At 41.1% G+C, this 15,358-nt stretch overlaps 1 protein-coding gene across 1 annotated transcript in view; it reads right to left on the bottom strand.

The window, feature by feature from the left end:
* GPR63 (G protein-coupled receptor 63) overlaps nt 1–13,219 on the bottom strand; it is a 28,558-nt gene extending 15,339 nt beyond the window's left edge. Inside the window, exon 1 of the mRNA XM_077174734.1 lies at nt 12,851–13,219. The gene's annotated coding sequence lies outside the window, so the exon portion shown is untranslated. The remainder of the gene's footprint in view (nt 1–12,850) is intronic.
* Between the last annotated feature and the right edge of the window lie 2,139 nt (nt 13,220–15,358).

Here is a 15,358-nt window from a genome sequence, read left to right as displayed (position 1 = left end):
TTTTACACATAATTAAACTTTAAGGTGTTTCCCACAAATACCCAGATTACAATAAAGACTTAGCAAGAGTCTAGAGAAGATCAGAAATATTATGAAATTGCTTTTCAAGTGAGTTGTAATTTTGTTACATACTTTACTGACAATTCTCTATGTCTCTTCATGCCTAGTCTATAGCCATATTTTATCAAATTTTTCTAACATTTTCTTGGGATACTAAGTCAAACCACAGGCAACAATGAAATGAAATACTGAAAGCTTACTTCCTTCACAAAAGAGTCAGTCCATCAGAAGATAATAAGGAAGTAAAAAAGTCTGCTTCAAGTCAAAAAGCTTTAAGAGAGTTGTCCTAAGGCTATTTTGGCTTTTCAACTACAGAAACTTCTCCACTATATTCTCTGAGCTCTCTGAAAATGTTTCACCTTCATATACCTTAAGGTAAAGATCTAAAGGCTCCTTGCATTACATCATTCTTACTTCCTCTGTAGTGCCCCAGTATACCCAACATACACTATTGCATTGCCTTCTGCTAAAATCAGGGGAAGATGAATTTTTCTGTCAGTAGTTTGGACAACAGCTGTTAGCACACTGTCTTCTTTTGTAAGCAAGGGCTTACAAAACTCAGCCTATAAAAATGGTAATGCCAGCAGCAGCACTCTACACTGGTGGAATTTAAGCTGTATCTCCCACAGAAACATACCTGCTTGTGAAACAAAATTTATTTTAACAAAAATTCATCTCTTTATGAAAAGATGCAGGGATGCTAATGAAAAAGTGATTAGAATGGCCAGATGTGTGCACTCTTCACACAGTGTGCTGCTCACAAATTCCTGGGATTTGATTTAGCTCCCAGAGCAAAGCCATCAGCCCTGCTTCTGCTTTTGCCTCAGGGATTCAGGCCATGCTAGAGCCAAGTTCTGTGCCTGCCCAGGATCCTGCTGCTGCAATACAGGTGTTATGGGTCTCACTTCTTGGCTCCCATGAAGAGATGCTGGTAGCAAGTTAAATGAGGCCACTCCCACTCACAGCATTCTGCTCTGGGAGTGCTCAAAGGCTGCAATGGCAAGATTCAGCTGAGAACTAAGCAAAGATTTACTTTATATGCCTATTTATATTATAACCTTTCTTCTCATACATATACACACATGTGCATATATTGCCAATAGTTATTATCACCTCTATTCAACCAAAGATAAACATAAAATGTTTAATACAAAAAATCATCTAAGTCATAAGGTTCCTCTGATTCTTTCCCCAGATTTACCCTATACTTTGCTTTTAGACTAAATTAATCTATTAAAAATCAGCTGCATGTTACAATAGTAACTTATTTTTCCTAATACAGAAACGGAGAATAAATAAACAATCAAATTATTGATAGTTATCTGTGTCATCTCATTTGATAGCTTCAGAATTATTTTTGGGTCATGTCAGCCAACTGGAATAAAACTTCTAAGACAGCAGCTATTTTGGAGATACAATCCTAGTCAGAAATCTATTCATGCTAGGAATTAAAAGACAGTTAAATTAAGAGTTCCCATCTGGACACTTCTCAGGGTGAGATGACATATTGCAGACATTCAGACCCTATGCAACGCAGGCACTAATAATTTCTGTTCAGACCCAACAAGCAGGGCTTGTAACATATATCCCAAAGAGATAAAAAAATTGATTACATTTGCAAGCCAAAAACATTTAAATGAGCTAGTCTAATGATTTTTAAAGCACACTTTTTTTCATGTAATACAAGAGATCAGTACTTAAATTTTTTCCAGGCTTTTTAATCATAAAAATGCAACATAAATATCAACTGAAGAATTCAAATCCTTTCTAGGAATGATTTTTTAAAGTACCTTATAATCCCTTGTTACAAATAAATTAACAGTTAATCGAATGGACTCTGTACTACTAATTAGTTCTGTGCTACTTGGGACCTTTTAAGCAAACAGAAGACCAAATCAAATGCCTTCTATAGATAGTTACAGCAGTTCTGAGTTCATAAACTTCATATTTAAGAAAGGTTTTTTTCCATGGAAAAGCTCCTTCAGTAGTAAGTTAGGGATTTTCACACTATTTTATTTCTCTACTAAAAGTAGAGAAATAAAAAACCAAAAATCTGAAAAAACACATACCTCCAAAAAGAACAACAAACCAACAAAAAAAACCCCAAAAACCCAACAACAACAACAAAACCAAACAAACCCAAAAACAAACAAACAAACCCAAAAAACAAACCACTGAAAAATTAAAACATCCCAAATCCCTCCAACCTACCAAGTATTACCTTACCAGAAAGGTGTAATCCATTAATTCCTGTTGTCTTCCACTTTGGTAGCTAAAGATCATATCTCCCTACTCCACCAAAGGCTGTTTAAATATGCTCAACGAATGAATTTTGCAAATAATAACAATGTTTCTTCTGTTACAGAGAAGTTTATTCAGTCTCTCTTTAGACATGAAATTGACCCTGAGAAAATACTGTATGGAATTTATCATCCTGCAACCAGAATGACTCTGAATAGCATAAATGTAACATATAATTGTAACATACAATTTCTAATTCAATTACAGCTACTCAGTAACAGCTGAAAAATTCAGACCAAGGGAGTTGTACCAACCTTTTAAAACACACAAAAGTTAGAAATAACTCAAAGTTATAGGCATGATTTATAGGAAAACAAGTGCAATGACATCTGCCATGAGACCAGAAAACGAAACCCTTGTCTCCATGCTCTCTGTAAACCTCTTTACAGACCATAATGATACTGCTGAAATTAACATTTTTCAGCCTAAGACATCAAAAACCAACTCACATAAAATCAGAAGTGATGCTTCTCCTGTATTTCCAGCTCAGGAGAAAAAAAGAAAAAAACCTCTTTATTGACACCTTTCTCATGGGTCCTACTGCTCCTTCCACCACACAATGAGCACAGAGAGAGTGACACAGGAAGATTCAAGGCATCAGGAGCAACCAGCCACCAGGACAACTGAACCTGCTCAGTTCCAAAGCCCCTCAGCAAAGGAGTGATTTTAGAGGAAAGGTCATGAATTACATGCCATGAAATTCTAGTCTGTGCCTAGCTACTGTTCCAGTGAAAAGATCCTGATCTGTATGCAAACTGACAGCACTCAGTTGTCAGTACAAACCCAATAAATCCAGTCATTTGACAATCACGGAGGGAAAAGTTATAGTGCTTTAATTCCATCTCCACAAAGACCTCTGTTGCCTACCTGGCAGAAAAGACCAGAAACAGTTCTCTCAAATGTACTCTAAATAACAGTTCATATGCTGCATGTTGAGAAGGTTTTACAGTGCTGGAACAAAGACACATCTTCAAGAATGTGTTTTATTGGAAACAGTTTAATTTCAATTCACAACACATAGAATGGAAATTCTACCAACCACCTGTACATACTTGAAAACCTTCCTTAGCCTTCCACTTCATATTTAGCTTACAAACTATCTTTGCTTGGCAAGCTCTTACCATTTTCAGTCTTACTAAGAGCTCTCCAGACCTTTTTGTTACAGAAGTAGCTACGGCAAGTTTCTGAAGCTCCACAGACTGAACCACTGCCTGTCCTCCTCCCAGTCCACCTTATCAACAGGAGAGGTTGCTGTCTGTCCTGCAGGCTCAGCTTACTTAAGTCTTTATCTATTAGCTGCATGCTTAGCTAGAATGGCTCAGGTATGCTTGCCCTTTTCACCGATAAGGAAAGAAAAACCAAAAACACCACCTCTGATGTATCAGTCATTAACCCTGGTCCGGAAATCTGATACATTTTCATTAAAAGCACTAGGAAAAAAAGAGCCAGGTATTTTCTTGGGCACAGCAAGTATCAAAACCACAACTCAATTCCCTTGCTCTGAGCAACCTCATGTATGTGTATCAAATAGCTATAATATATATGTTTATACATGAAGTTCAAAACCGGTAACTTCACCAGGTCTGTAGAAGCTCTGTTCTTTCCCAAGTACTCTGAAGCAACTCAGCTCACTTCCTTATATCAGTTTTTCAGTCAGACCATACTGCTGCCAGGTCTTTATACACTGTTACCTATCCACTAGTCAGTAGTTTGAATGATTATTTTAGAACCTGTGTCTCTGTACAGCTTCTGTCCATTTTCTAATTCCCATAGCAATTTTTTGTTCAGTGACCCACATGCTAGGTAGTGTGAGTGGGAAGTTAAGGTACCTTTTGTAAATACTAATAAAGCAATGAAAATTAATGAACCATAAAATACAGGAAATTAACTTCTCATCACATCATCTAGCAACCCACCTAAATGAGTTTAAAATACCAGCTTCAAGCAGTCTGATATTCTAGGGACACCCAGTTGCCACTTCATTTATAGTCTGTTTCCTTAGCAACACTATAATCCATCTGGCTGCAGAAAGCTAAATTCTCAAACCATATCCTCCCGTACACCGGAAATAGGCTCAAAACCATTTATATTTTAAACAGTCATCGTGATTACTGAGCATATAAATGAATCTGAAAAGGCAATAATGTCCTTAAAACACACACGCAAGTTCTCACTGCTCTAGTTTGAAAAGCTGGTTCCCATACTGAGAATATCTTCCACCAAGAGTTTCAGAAATGAAAAGACTTCATCTTTGTTTCACCATGTCCAGCTGAAGAGGCTTTTAGAATTGCACCTGGTCAATCAGTTCTCTTAAGATTTTTCAAAGAGAACTAATTTGCAAGACTTAGGATGCAATGCCATTAATGATGGCCAAAAAACTCCTGATGAAAGTTGATCACATTATAAAGTAGAAGCCACTTGTCTTAGAATTTCTTACTCTTCAACTTTTTGCATCTAAAACTATAAACATCATCTATACAAACTAAACTAAAAATCCAGTCCACAACAGTAACGGTGTATAAATAACAGGGTGATAATATTCAAGATATCCAGGTGAAGAACTGGATAGTAACTAGCAATTTCCCAATGAAACTGGATAACATCAGACTTTCTATCACAGATGAATGGATACAACTTAAAATCACAGAATGCATCTTAAACATACACCATTTTGCATGAATTTGGCAACTTCAACCTTGCAAAGTTATGTAGAATAGAACCACCACTGCCTCTATCTCAAAGGCTCATCAACAGCAAGCCAGTCTTTAATTCACAGAATACCTCTGGCATGCAGAGAACCATTTCAGTTCTTCATAACTTTGCATGACTCAGCTGTACAGTGGTGGCACACAAGTCCTCATTGCTGACCTGCTGACAGCAATGAAAAGAGATTTGAGCAGGCTGAGCATTGAACTGGGTAGCCCTTTTGGGAATGTGTGACAAAATTGTAAGTGCTTATCAATATGAAGCCCCTACCTCAGACCTTAGGGAATTCCATTTCCTTACCACCATCTGGTTTTACACACACCATCCCCCTCCTCCTTTTCTTCCTACTAGGCCTGAGACTGATCCCACCTAATTCAACACAGTTTTGAGGTAACCACATAAGCTTACTCAGCAGTCAGACAGAACATGCATTTCTGGAAAGTGAATTCACCTAAATAATTTCATGTACCTATTTTATTACTCTTCTTTTGTAACAGTACTGTATATGAACACCTCTAGGTACCTAAAATGGTACACACATCTGCCTGAAAATCTGACTCAGGATTCCATATAAGAGTAGCATAATACTTAATAGGTGCATTCTGCAATTCTGTAGTTTCAGCAAACTGCAGAAATTGCCCTGTCAACAGCTGACACCAGCCTCCCCAAGGAGTGATTCACCAGGCCCCACTCCCTGGAGTTCAGATGCTGAGATCCTTAGTGTGCTCTGGAGCTTGCCAGGATCCCACAAACACTGTAACTGAATCAAGATAACCCATCTTTCCCATCATTTCAGAAGCGTGAAGTCTTGGAAGACCACCAAAGCGACAGGTGAGTCTCTGAACCAATGCCTAATTCACACTCATTTACACTGGCATCAAGAAACAAAGAATCTGATTGTTTATTCAAATAGCTACATATCCAAGAACAGAGACAGACTTTGCAAACAGTGCAGAAAAACCAGAGAGAATATTCCAGGGCTATTTTATTTTCAGCCTTGCTGAAAATAGCTTGAAGTATATCACCATATTGGCACTGTACCATGAAGATGCTTTTTCAAGTCTATCATTTGTGGCAGCCTTGAAAACACATTTAATCCAGTTCATTTGGATCTAACAGTTTAACAGCATAAGTGCTATTACCTGAGATTTCATGCTTTGATTTGATATCTCCAGAAAAGATGAATGCAGTCGGAAATTGCCTTCTTATCAAAATGAATGGAATGGAGAGGGAAAACACTCCTAACTTCAGTCAGCAAATGCACTCAACCCCATTCCTATTGCCATAATAAATGCAATGGAAATTTCTGACAGCAGATGCAGATGTCCCAATATCAGTAATGCATAGTACAACTTCTCCCTGTTATAAATACTCTCAACATGCCTTATGAGTCATTATTAAATATTGCCAAATTTCTTTTAAATGTCACCTCCTTATCATAACTGACACACTTGGAGCTTGAGCAGACACGCTGAATGAATTCAGTTGTGTAAAGGACAGAATTAGCTTTTCTCAGCTCTACCAACTCACAAACCCTTCAAACCAGAAATAAGGCATGTGGTGGGAGGCCCTACTGCAATTCAGTTGATTTTGCTTCAAAAATAAAGAGGAAGTTCCTTTGCAGGCCACATGATTTTCCCAGAGTACTCAAGCATATGAAGGTCTGGGGTACTAGTGGGCATGTGTGCACTGTTGAGAGAATGGAAGCACAAATACACCACACTCATTTCTTCTACATTTTATAACGTGTCATTGGCTAGATGTGGGAAGTTTGGATTTTTGTTTGGATATTTTCTTTGGTTCTTCAAGTCATTTTGGTAATAGGATGAAGCGCAGGAAATTTGGGTATGAATTTTAAATCATTATTTGAAGCTTATATATGCAAAAGCATATGCACATATAGTTAGTAATATCAAAATATGTGTATATGATGTACAGTGCTTTTAAACACATCCACAAGTCTCAAGTAAGACTCAAGAAAATGGTCTAGAGAAAATTCAGAAGTGACAACTGACAAAAGAGTCAAAATCAAAATGATCACGTAATAAAAGGCTTGTTGGAACATCTACTGAAAATAAGAACTTAATCAAGATATATAATGTGTTTCCAAATTACATTTCAAGTCTTTGACAAAAAGAAAGTAATCTCTATTTTTCACAAGATATCAGTCTCTTTCTATCATTATACAAAATGAACCTTGTACAATCCTTTGAAAGGGATAATTTTATGAACTACACTACTGATGTGGAAAACGAGTAGCAATAACCGCTTCTAAGTAGTAGCAGGTTTTGAAGTTCTAAGACAGCATTAGAAAGATAGGATTATTATTTCACAATTTGCATTAAAAACACGTTTTTTCTTCTGCTTTGTTGCACAGTTTTCCCCTTGTGCTCAAAGCAATCAAAAACGCTTGTTTGTGAAATTTTCTGCCCTCGTCCCATCAACTTTTTGCCTTTTTGAAAGGCAGGATAACTGGCACAAGACAGTAGGGTAATGAAGATAATTTAACTTTTCCTGAAGAACTAGGATACAGAGATGAACATCACCACAAAAGAAATACACATTGAAGTTAATTATTAAGCATTCAGAATTGGCTGCAAGTAAGACATGTGATCATATATTGAGCAATGATAAGAAAATAAAGGACTGGAAAGGTGCTCACTAAGGATTAACCTTGCCTTAACATAGCTGGATAGAAAGGCTAAGAGCCATTGAGACTCTAATGATACAAAGCAGAGAGACACTGAGCAAATAATACAGCCATAGGTAGAATAAACTACTTTCTGAACAGACTCATTTTCTCCCCACTGATTGTGCCTGAAAGGCTAGTTGAGACTACTTCAGTGTCAATGTAGTACTCTGCAGATCATTTCTAACAGAGCCCTCAAAAGTAGTCAGTGGGTTTAAATTTGCTATGCAAGGGGTCCATACAGCTAATAAGGTGGAAAAAAAAAATCACAGGATGACAAAGCTGTCTTTCAGAAGTCCAGCTTGAAGACTTAAATTTACCTCCTAAACCACTGGCATCTATTCACTACACACAATGAGGTAGTCACCTGATGGAATATACAATGCACGGTCATGTGTGAGAAAGGAGAAATTCCAAACATCTCATCTGATTCAAAAAGCAAGGCTAGCAAAAGACTTATTTTGACCCCATAAACAAAAAAGTAATCCAACTGATTTGATCAGCCTGTTTCTGAATAAGGTGTGCAACCATGGCTGGAACAGAATTGGTTTTTATGTACTTGGCCAAAGTTATCCATATTCCTAACAGAAAGTGAGCTATTAAGCATTAGAAAAACATCTGTTGCTTTTAAGAGCACCAGAACCTCATTCTTCTTGGAGGTTCATAGCAAAGGACCAGGACAACTGACACAAGCTACAGTATGGTAACTTCAATTAGGCCTTAGGGAAAAAACTTCAGTGACAGTGGTCAAACACTGGAACAGGTTACTCACACAGACTGTACAATTTCCATCCTTTGTGATTTTCAACACTCAAGTGGACAAGACCCTGAGCAACCTCATCTAACTTTCAACCAGACTCATCTCTGAGCATAGAGGTGGCCTACATGACCTCCAGAGGTCTCTTCCAACCTCAGTTATTCTGTAGTTCTGTGCCACAGCCTCAGTTCACCTAGGTTATAAAGTGATTATTTCCTCACTACAGCCTGCAAAAGCCAAGCACTGGGTCTGAAAGCCAGTTTCCTCTTTGCTTTCTAGACCTGATCTGCTTGGCCAGCTTACCTGACCCATGCAACTACAGGGCTGCACGCTAGATTAGGACAAAATAGTCACACTGGACACATGAAGTGAGTAGCAACTACAATTTATTAAACCAACAAAGAAAAGGATGTATCAGAAAAATGTAGAAAGCAGCAGGGCAATAAGATAGCCCAGGAAGAAAAAGGTAAGTAGAATATTGCAGGGAAAACAACAATAAGGTCACCAGACAGACTCGCCCACAGAATGGGCAGCCAACAGAATTGGAACTGGGCATCAAAGCTTCAAGTCAGTTATATTACATGACATAAAAAGTAGGAGGGTTATTTCATAACAAATGTATAAAGGCTGGTATCTCTCTTAATTGCCAATCCACCTATGGATCGTGACCTACCACTACATTTTAGACAGTTACAGCTGAGCTGGCATTTAGAGGTTCTCACTTTGCTAATGATATCAGAAATTATCAAAGATACCCCAGGAAAAAAATACATCTTTTGCTTCTATTTCTTTTAGGGATAAGGAAAAAAAAGCACTGAGAAAATTACACCCAAAACTACATCCAAAAATTATGTTAAAAAATTAGTCAAGCTCTGAAGACTTGAGAAGTAGCAGTTAAACCTTGTGACTTCAATTAAACCCTGTGACATAAGCTTTAACTATGTGACTTAATTCTGCTTATCCACACAGAATCCATCTTCTTTTGGAAGGTCACCAAGACAAACAAGAGTTCAAAACCTTGCTTTCTCCACAATTATTGTATGTCACCATGTTACATTTCATCAACATGATTCAAGCCTTGCTTTAGTAACTACAAGGAGGAGAAAATCCAGGAGAGATGCAAAAGTCATAACCAGTCACTAATTTTGGTTGCCTTATTCAAGATGCAAAGCATTCTGAAAAAAACTGGGTCCTAGATAGTATAAGGCACAGTTCCCATAGGCCACATCAGCATTACTTCAAAGCTTTAAATTTCCAAACTCTTCTGTGCTTCTGTGGTCTTGATAATATTCTTTTAAACACAGCTTGTGTATAATAAACATCTAGATTGAGGTAAATTAGGTTACAGTTATGCAAGAGATTTCTCAAAGTGCCATTCAAGCCAGTGGGACTCCTCAGATACCTCCAACACTATTTAAGTGTACTACACCTTACTGAAACAGTGCTTTTATCCAGGCAAGGAAAAAAAAAAAGATAGTTCACCTTTCTCCTAAACTGCACACAGAAATAGCTCAATATTAAGAATTGTATTTTATGAGGTTTAATTCTAATGAAATCAACAGGAATTTGACTGTGTCAAGCTGCCTGTTTGGGAAAGTACTTTAGAGCATTAACCCAGTCCCATCACATACTTCAGGCTTACATAAGTATCTAAGTATTAACCTCAGCTGGAAATGAGATGGTTAAGCAATTTCACTATTCAAGTCCAAACTGTGCTACTATCTAGGTTAGCAAGATAAAGGTTGACAACACATTACAGAGATAAAAAGTACACCATTCTATTAAAGTATTTTGTATGTCTATGAGAGGCAGCATGATCTGACAATTTTTGACCTGAATTCTGGATACTACAAGCAGTATTTCTTAGATGGTAGATACACTGCCTCTTGCCTCACCTCATTTTTAACAACTAAGTCTGACATCCTTTGAAGCATTAAAAAAAAAACCCCAAAAAAAGAACAAACCCAACTTGCTCTGCCCAACTTGCTACTTGTAGCAAAATAATTATGGAAGTTCCATGTGACTGCAGGCCAAGGACCTTCACATCTAGCCATCAGGATTGCTTATGGACATGCATTGCCCTAGGAGTACATTCCCAGACAACCAGAACAAGTCATGTAAGCCTCTTATGGACAAGTGGGAAAACCACCAAGCCTTCACCTACTCCATCTTCAACCATATGCACAAGCAGAGAAAAAAGGAAGAGAGCAGTCCTGGCACTTCTAAGCACTGACTATGAAAAGCAGCATTGTATAGTGCCAGAGATCCTCAATGCAGGGAAATTAAATCCCTACCATTGAGTACAAAGTTAAGGGAGGCTACCTGCAGATAGACAATGTTACAGATAGACTATGGCCACACCAGTAAACCCAGCAATGCCAGGAATCGCTCCCTGGAGATGGAATTCACACAGACTGCTGAGCTGCCACACACCAGCACAGCATCCTTCTAACACAGGGCAGCTACAAGTCTCTCATGCAAATTTCCTGTTCTGGAAGGCAAGAGAGTTAAACAGCATTGACAAGGGCTAACCTACAGCACTTAGCTTCAGAACCAGAAAATGGTCTTGGGTGCATTCCATTAACTGCAGAGAAGCAATCACAGCCTCTCCAAGCTTTATGTGCTACTATTCCTAGAGGAATATTTTAGAAGTGGCAGATGCAATGATGAAGCACACAAGCAATGCCTGATCAGCAGCACCTGACAAAAGTCACCTACGCATTGTAGCGCACAAGAAGAAAATTAGAAACTTGGAGAGCTCATCTTGCCTTCTTCCTGTTTCCTCTGAGTAGGCAGACACTGCATGTGAACTAGTAATTTCCAGAGTCTCATTTATTTTCTCACTTAAAAAAAAAAAGTTTTATACATTTAGAATATGTTCTTACAGTAAGGCTGCTTCTAACAAAGGAGTAAGGTAGAACAGCTAAGAGAATGTACTTTAGAGTGCTGATCATTTGTCAGTAGATATTTCAAAGGGAAGTTATTTAGAAATTACTCTACTTCTAATTATTAGTCATTACCAAATTTGCTTCTGTAGACTAGGAATGTCTAGTGGGTCTATACTGTTATGCTGGAGCTACAGCAACATTGGTAAATACACTTTTATAACAGATAACAAAAACCCCCATTTTTAACACCTGACAATACGCAGGTATTCTATGTTACCAATCTTGAAACAATTTCTTTGACATTTCTTTACATTTTCAGTTAACTTGAAATGGTCTATTTAAAACTGCCCTTTTCATAGTCTGATGCCTCTGACGCCTTTGCTCTAATGTGCAATATGTCCCACAGAAAATGCGTTATGTAAAACCCATTTGCCACTGCTTAAGCATTCATTATCCATTTCAGTAAGGACAAACAATTTTATTTAACAAGCTTCTTGGGCACAGATCTAACTTTCCAGCCACGCCTGGCTCTGACCATTGAAAATTCCTATGTTATCTGTTTCTTTCTGTAAATCAACTGTTCCCTTCGAAAAGTGTTTTTGTTAATTTACAAGAAGAAGTGTTTTTGTTAATTTACAAGGAAAAGTTTATTGTACGCTTTGTTATATACATATATATGTATATATACATATCTATATATATATATCTCTATATATCTATACCAGTACTGTATCATTTGACTTTTACAAAACAAGTTTGGAACATCATGTGGCACACCCAAACAAAAACTACATACGCTTTTAAGTAGATAAAAAAACAATCAAAACCCAGCGAGGCGTTTCTATTTCTTATTTGCAGGAGCGACACGCACACACACCGTACCGACACCGGCGGGCTCCAGAGTTGAGCAGAAGCAGCAGCCAGATGAGCAGGTGACAGCAAGCATTCAGCTCCCCCGTGCCTCTGGGCAGTGTCCCGGAGAGCAGGTCCCGGGAGCCAGGGTGGTGGGAGCCGGGCACCTCCCGGGACGGAGCCCCGGCCGGAAGCGCGGCCCCCGCCCGCCGCCGGGGGAGGAGGCAGCCCCCCACAGGCGGCCCCACGGGCCCCGGACGCGGCCGAGCGCGCCCACCCGGCTCCGGCAGCGCTCCTGCCCCCGCTGCCCGCCGACGGCTCCGGCGGCTCCGCCGGGAGAAGAGACGCCCGGTGCCCACGCAGCCTCCTCGGGGCGCCGACCCCCGAGCAGTCCTGGCCCACGGGCACGGATCCCCGGGGCTAGGACGCCGTCCCGGTGGTGGGACCGCGGCCGGGGGAAGCGGCACAGCCGCGGGCGCTCCCCAGCGCAACTCTCTCCGCGCTCCCGCCGCCCGTCCCGCCGCCCTCGGCCGGGCGGAGCAGCAGCCGGTCCCGCGGAACGGCCGCGGCGCGACGCCGCCGCTCGCCTCGCCTCACCTCACGGTGTGGCCGGAGCCCTGCGGAGCCCGGCGCAGCACAAGCCCGGCCTGAGCCCATCCCTCCGGGAAGTTTCCTGCCATCACAGCGGCCGGGGAAAACAAAAGCTTCAGAGCCGGGAGCGGGAGGAGGAGGAAAGGCAGCGCAAGCAGAGAAGTGAGGGGCATTGCTCGCCCGCCGCGTCGCTGCCCTCGGCTACCGACTCCCGCGGAGGGCAGCCCGCTCAGCGCCGCCTGCCCATTTGCTTCGGCGGCGGCTCTGCTGCCCGGGCAGCGCCGCGGAACCGGCGGACCGAGGAGCAGGCGGGCGAGCCAGCGCCTCCCCCGCTTCCCTCCGTCCGTCCCTGCCCGCCCGCCGGCAGCACGCCCCGTCCCGCCCGCCGCCGCCGCAGAGCCCCGCCCGCGCCGCGGCTCCGCCTCCCGGGGGCGCGCGCAGGCTCCGGCCGAGCGGCTCCCGCCGCCCCCGGGGGCCGTGGGCGCTTCCCGGCGGAGCGGCCGCGCCACCCCCGTGCCCCGCGGGCTGCGCTCGGCAGATCCGCAGCCGCCCCGTGCCATTTCTCATCGCCCAGCAGGCTGTTCCTGTAAAGTTGAAGGCGTCTCCTTAAAAATCCAGGTAAAAGATGCTGAGGAGCAGGATTGGCAAATGTAGAGGAGCGCCAAGCCTCCTGCCGGGCAGGTACATAAATATGGTATGCGCTTAGTGGTACTGCAGTCCTGGTGTACATAAAGGGAAAATTAATTAATTTCTGAGCATGGCTTTACTACACAGAGTTGTTCCAGCTGATTTTTAAGGACCAACACAAGGCGTTGTGTCTCCTCGTTGTCCACACAGCTGACTTGGTAAGGAGGATCTTCCAAATAAGATGTAGTTGCAATGCTAAGGTTGTATAGTATGTGGCATTGGTAGCCATATCACTTCCAAACTGGGATAGGGTGACTCCTGATTCTGAGAAGGGCAAGGCCATAGATGGTCATTTCCGGCCAAAGTCTACATGGCTCAGGGTAGCTAATGTAGTTTTAAGTAATTGTTTTAATATATTATTATGTATTAGTGCCAAGACTCACTATATCATACTAAATGGCTATAAAAGGATGCAAACTGATACGAAAGCTATCTTTTCTTACAAAGCCTGGTGTCTGAAGGAAGAATCTTTCACGATCCCTATTCCTATTCAAAGTGCATTTACCTGATTGCCAGCAAACACCTTTCTCTCTACATCAGATTGCAACTGCACAAAGCAGACTCAGACCATTAAAGAAGAGAATAAGGAAGCTTCTCGTTCTCCCAAATGGATCTGTTAAGCACACAGCTGATGGGACGTCAGCAGAATGCTAGCAGCTACATCTAATCAAAGCACTGATACTGCTTTGATTTTTGAGGAGTTCAACTCTTGATTGAGTTCAGCAGCCCTGCACCCACAAGGCTATGGCTGGGAATTTCAAGGCAGAGAAAAAGCAATTCTTTCTGTCTTCTTTACAAAATTCTTGACTGAGTAAAATTATTTCTTTATTCTTAAATTTTCTTTTACAAATGGGTGTGAGCACTATTTCTTGGTTGCAATTTCCCACCAGAGTCAAGTTCAGTTCTCATCACTGTTAAGTTTTGCTGCTCATTTTGAATGCTAAAGACCTAAAGGAACCTGTGGGCTTTGTTTTTTGGGATGCACTCTGAACTCCTCTCATCTGAAATAGCCACAACTAACCTGCCCTGCGGGGGCTTCTGATTTGTCTTGCTGTGGTTGAATAAAGTTTTGAGAGGGTTTTTCTAGCATAGGGGAGACATGATATATTGATTCAATTTGAAAATCCTCAGATATTATCACTGCACTCCATCTTGTGGAAGAGAAAACAACATGTTTTTAAATGATTCTGTAGTGGTTTGAGTAATTAAACCTGACAATGTTTGGTTCGTACTGCCAAAGCAAAGAACTACATATAGCAATGGATATGAGAAGTTGCTTAAGTCTTAATTTGCCTAATTGTACCCAGTGGATTTCTGTAAATGTCCCTTGATTTTAGATATGAGCTTCATGTATTCTCTGTTTTGGAAAGGAGCTTTAGGAAAGCATTCGAAGAGCCTAATTTGAAAAGTGGAACTGAAGAAGAAAAGACTCTGCTTCCTAGGTGAGGCTGCCAAGGAGCACTCCAGATTTGGGAGAGATTTGAGGGTGGTGATCCATTGGCAATATGTGGCTGGGGTGAAGACTCTGCTAAGCAAGATTGCTCTGTAGGGAACTTACTGGGTTTGGGGTTTGGTCTGTGTGGTTTTGGTGGGTTTTTGTTACCCCTGTATTAAGTACAATAATCCAGTTGTATCTGGACACTGTTTTGAGGAACACTGTCTTACCCAAGGAAAAAAAAAGAAGTGATGAGATTCACTCATGTATTCCTGAAACTACCTTTCATGGCTTGTGACCTTTTTCCCCTTGATGTCTAGTGCTGCTTTGGGAAATCAAAATAGGTATTGAGGCAACAACTGTGAACCATCGCAGGGGCATAGTCATACATA

The sequence above is a fragment of the Agelaius phoeniceus genome, chromosome 3 (genome assembly GCF_051311805.1).
Source record: "Agelaius phoeniceus isolate bAgePho1 chromosome 3, bAgePho1.hap1, whole genome shotgun sequence".
NCBI classification, from domain to species: domain Eukaryota; kingdom Metazoa; phylum Chordata; class Aves; order Passeriformes; family Icteridae; genus Agelaius; species Agelaius phoeniceus.
Note: the sequence above shows the minus strand (reverse complement) of the source record. Positions and strands in the feature narration are given on the sequence as shown.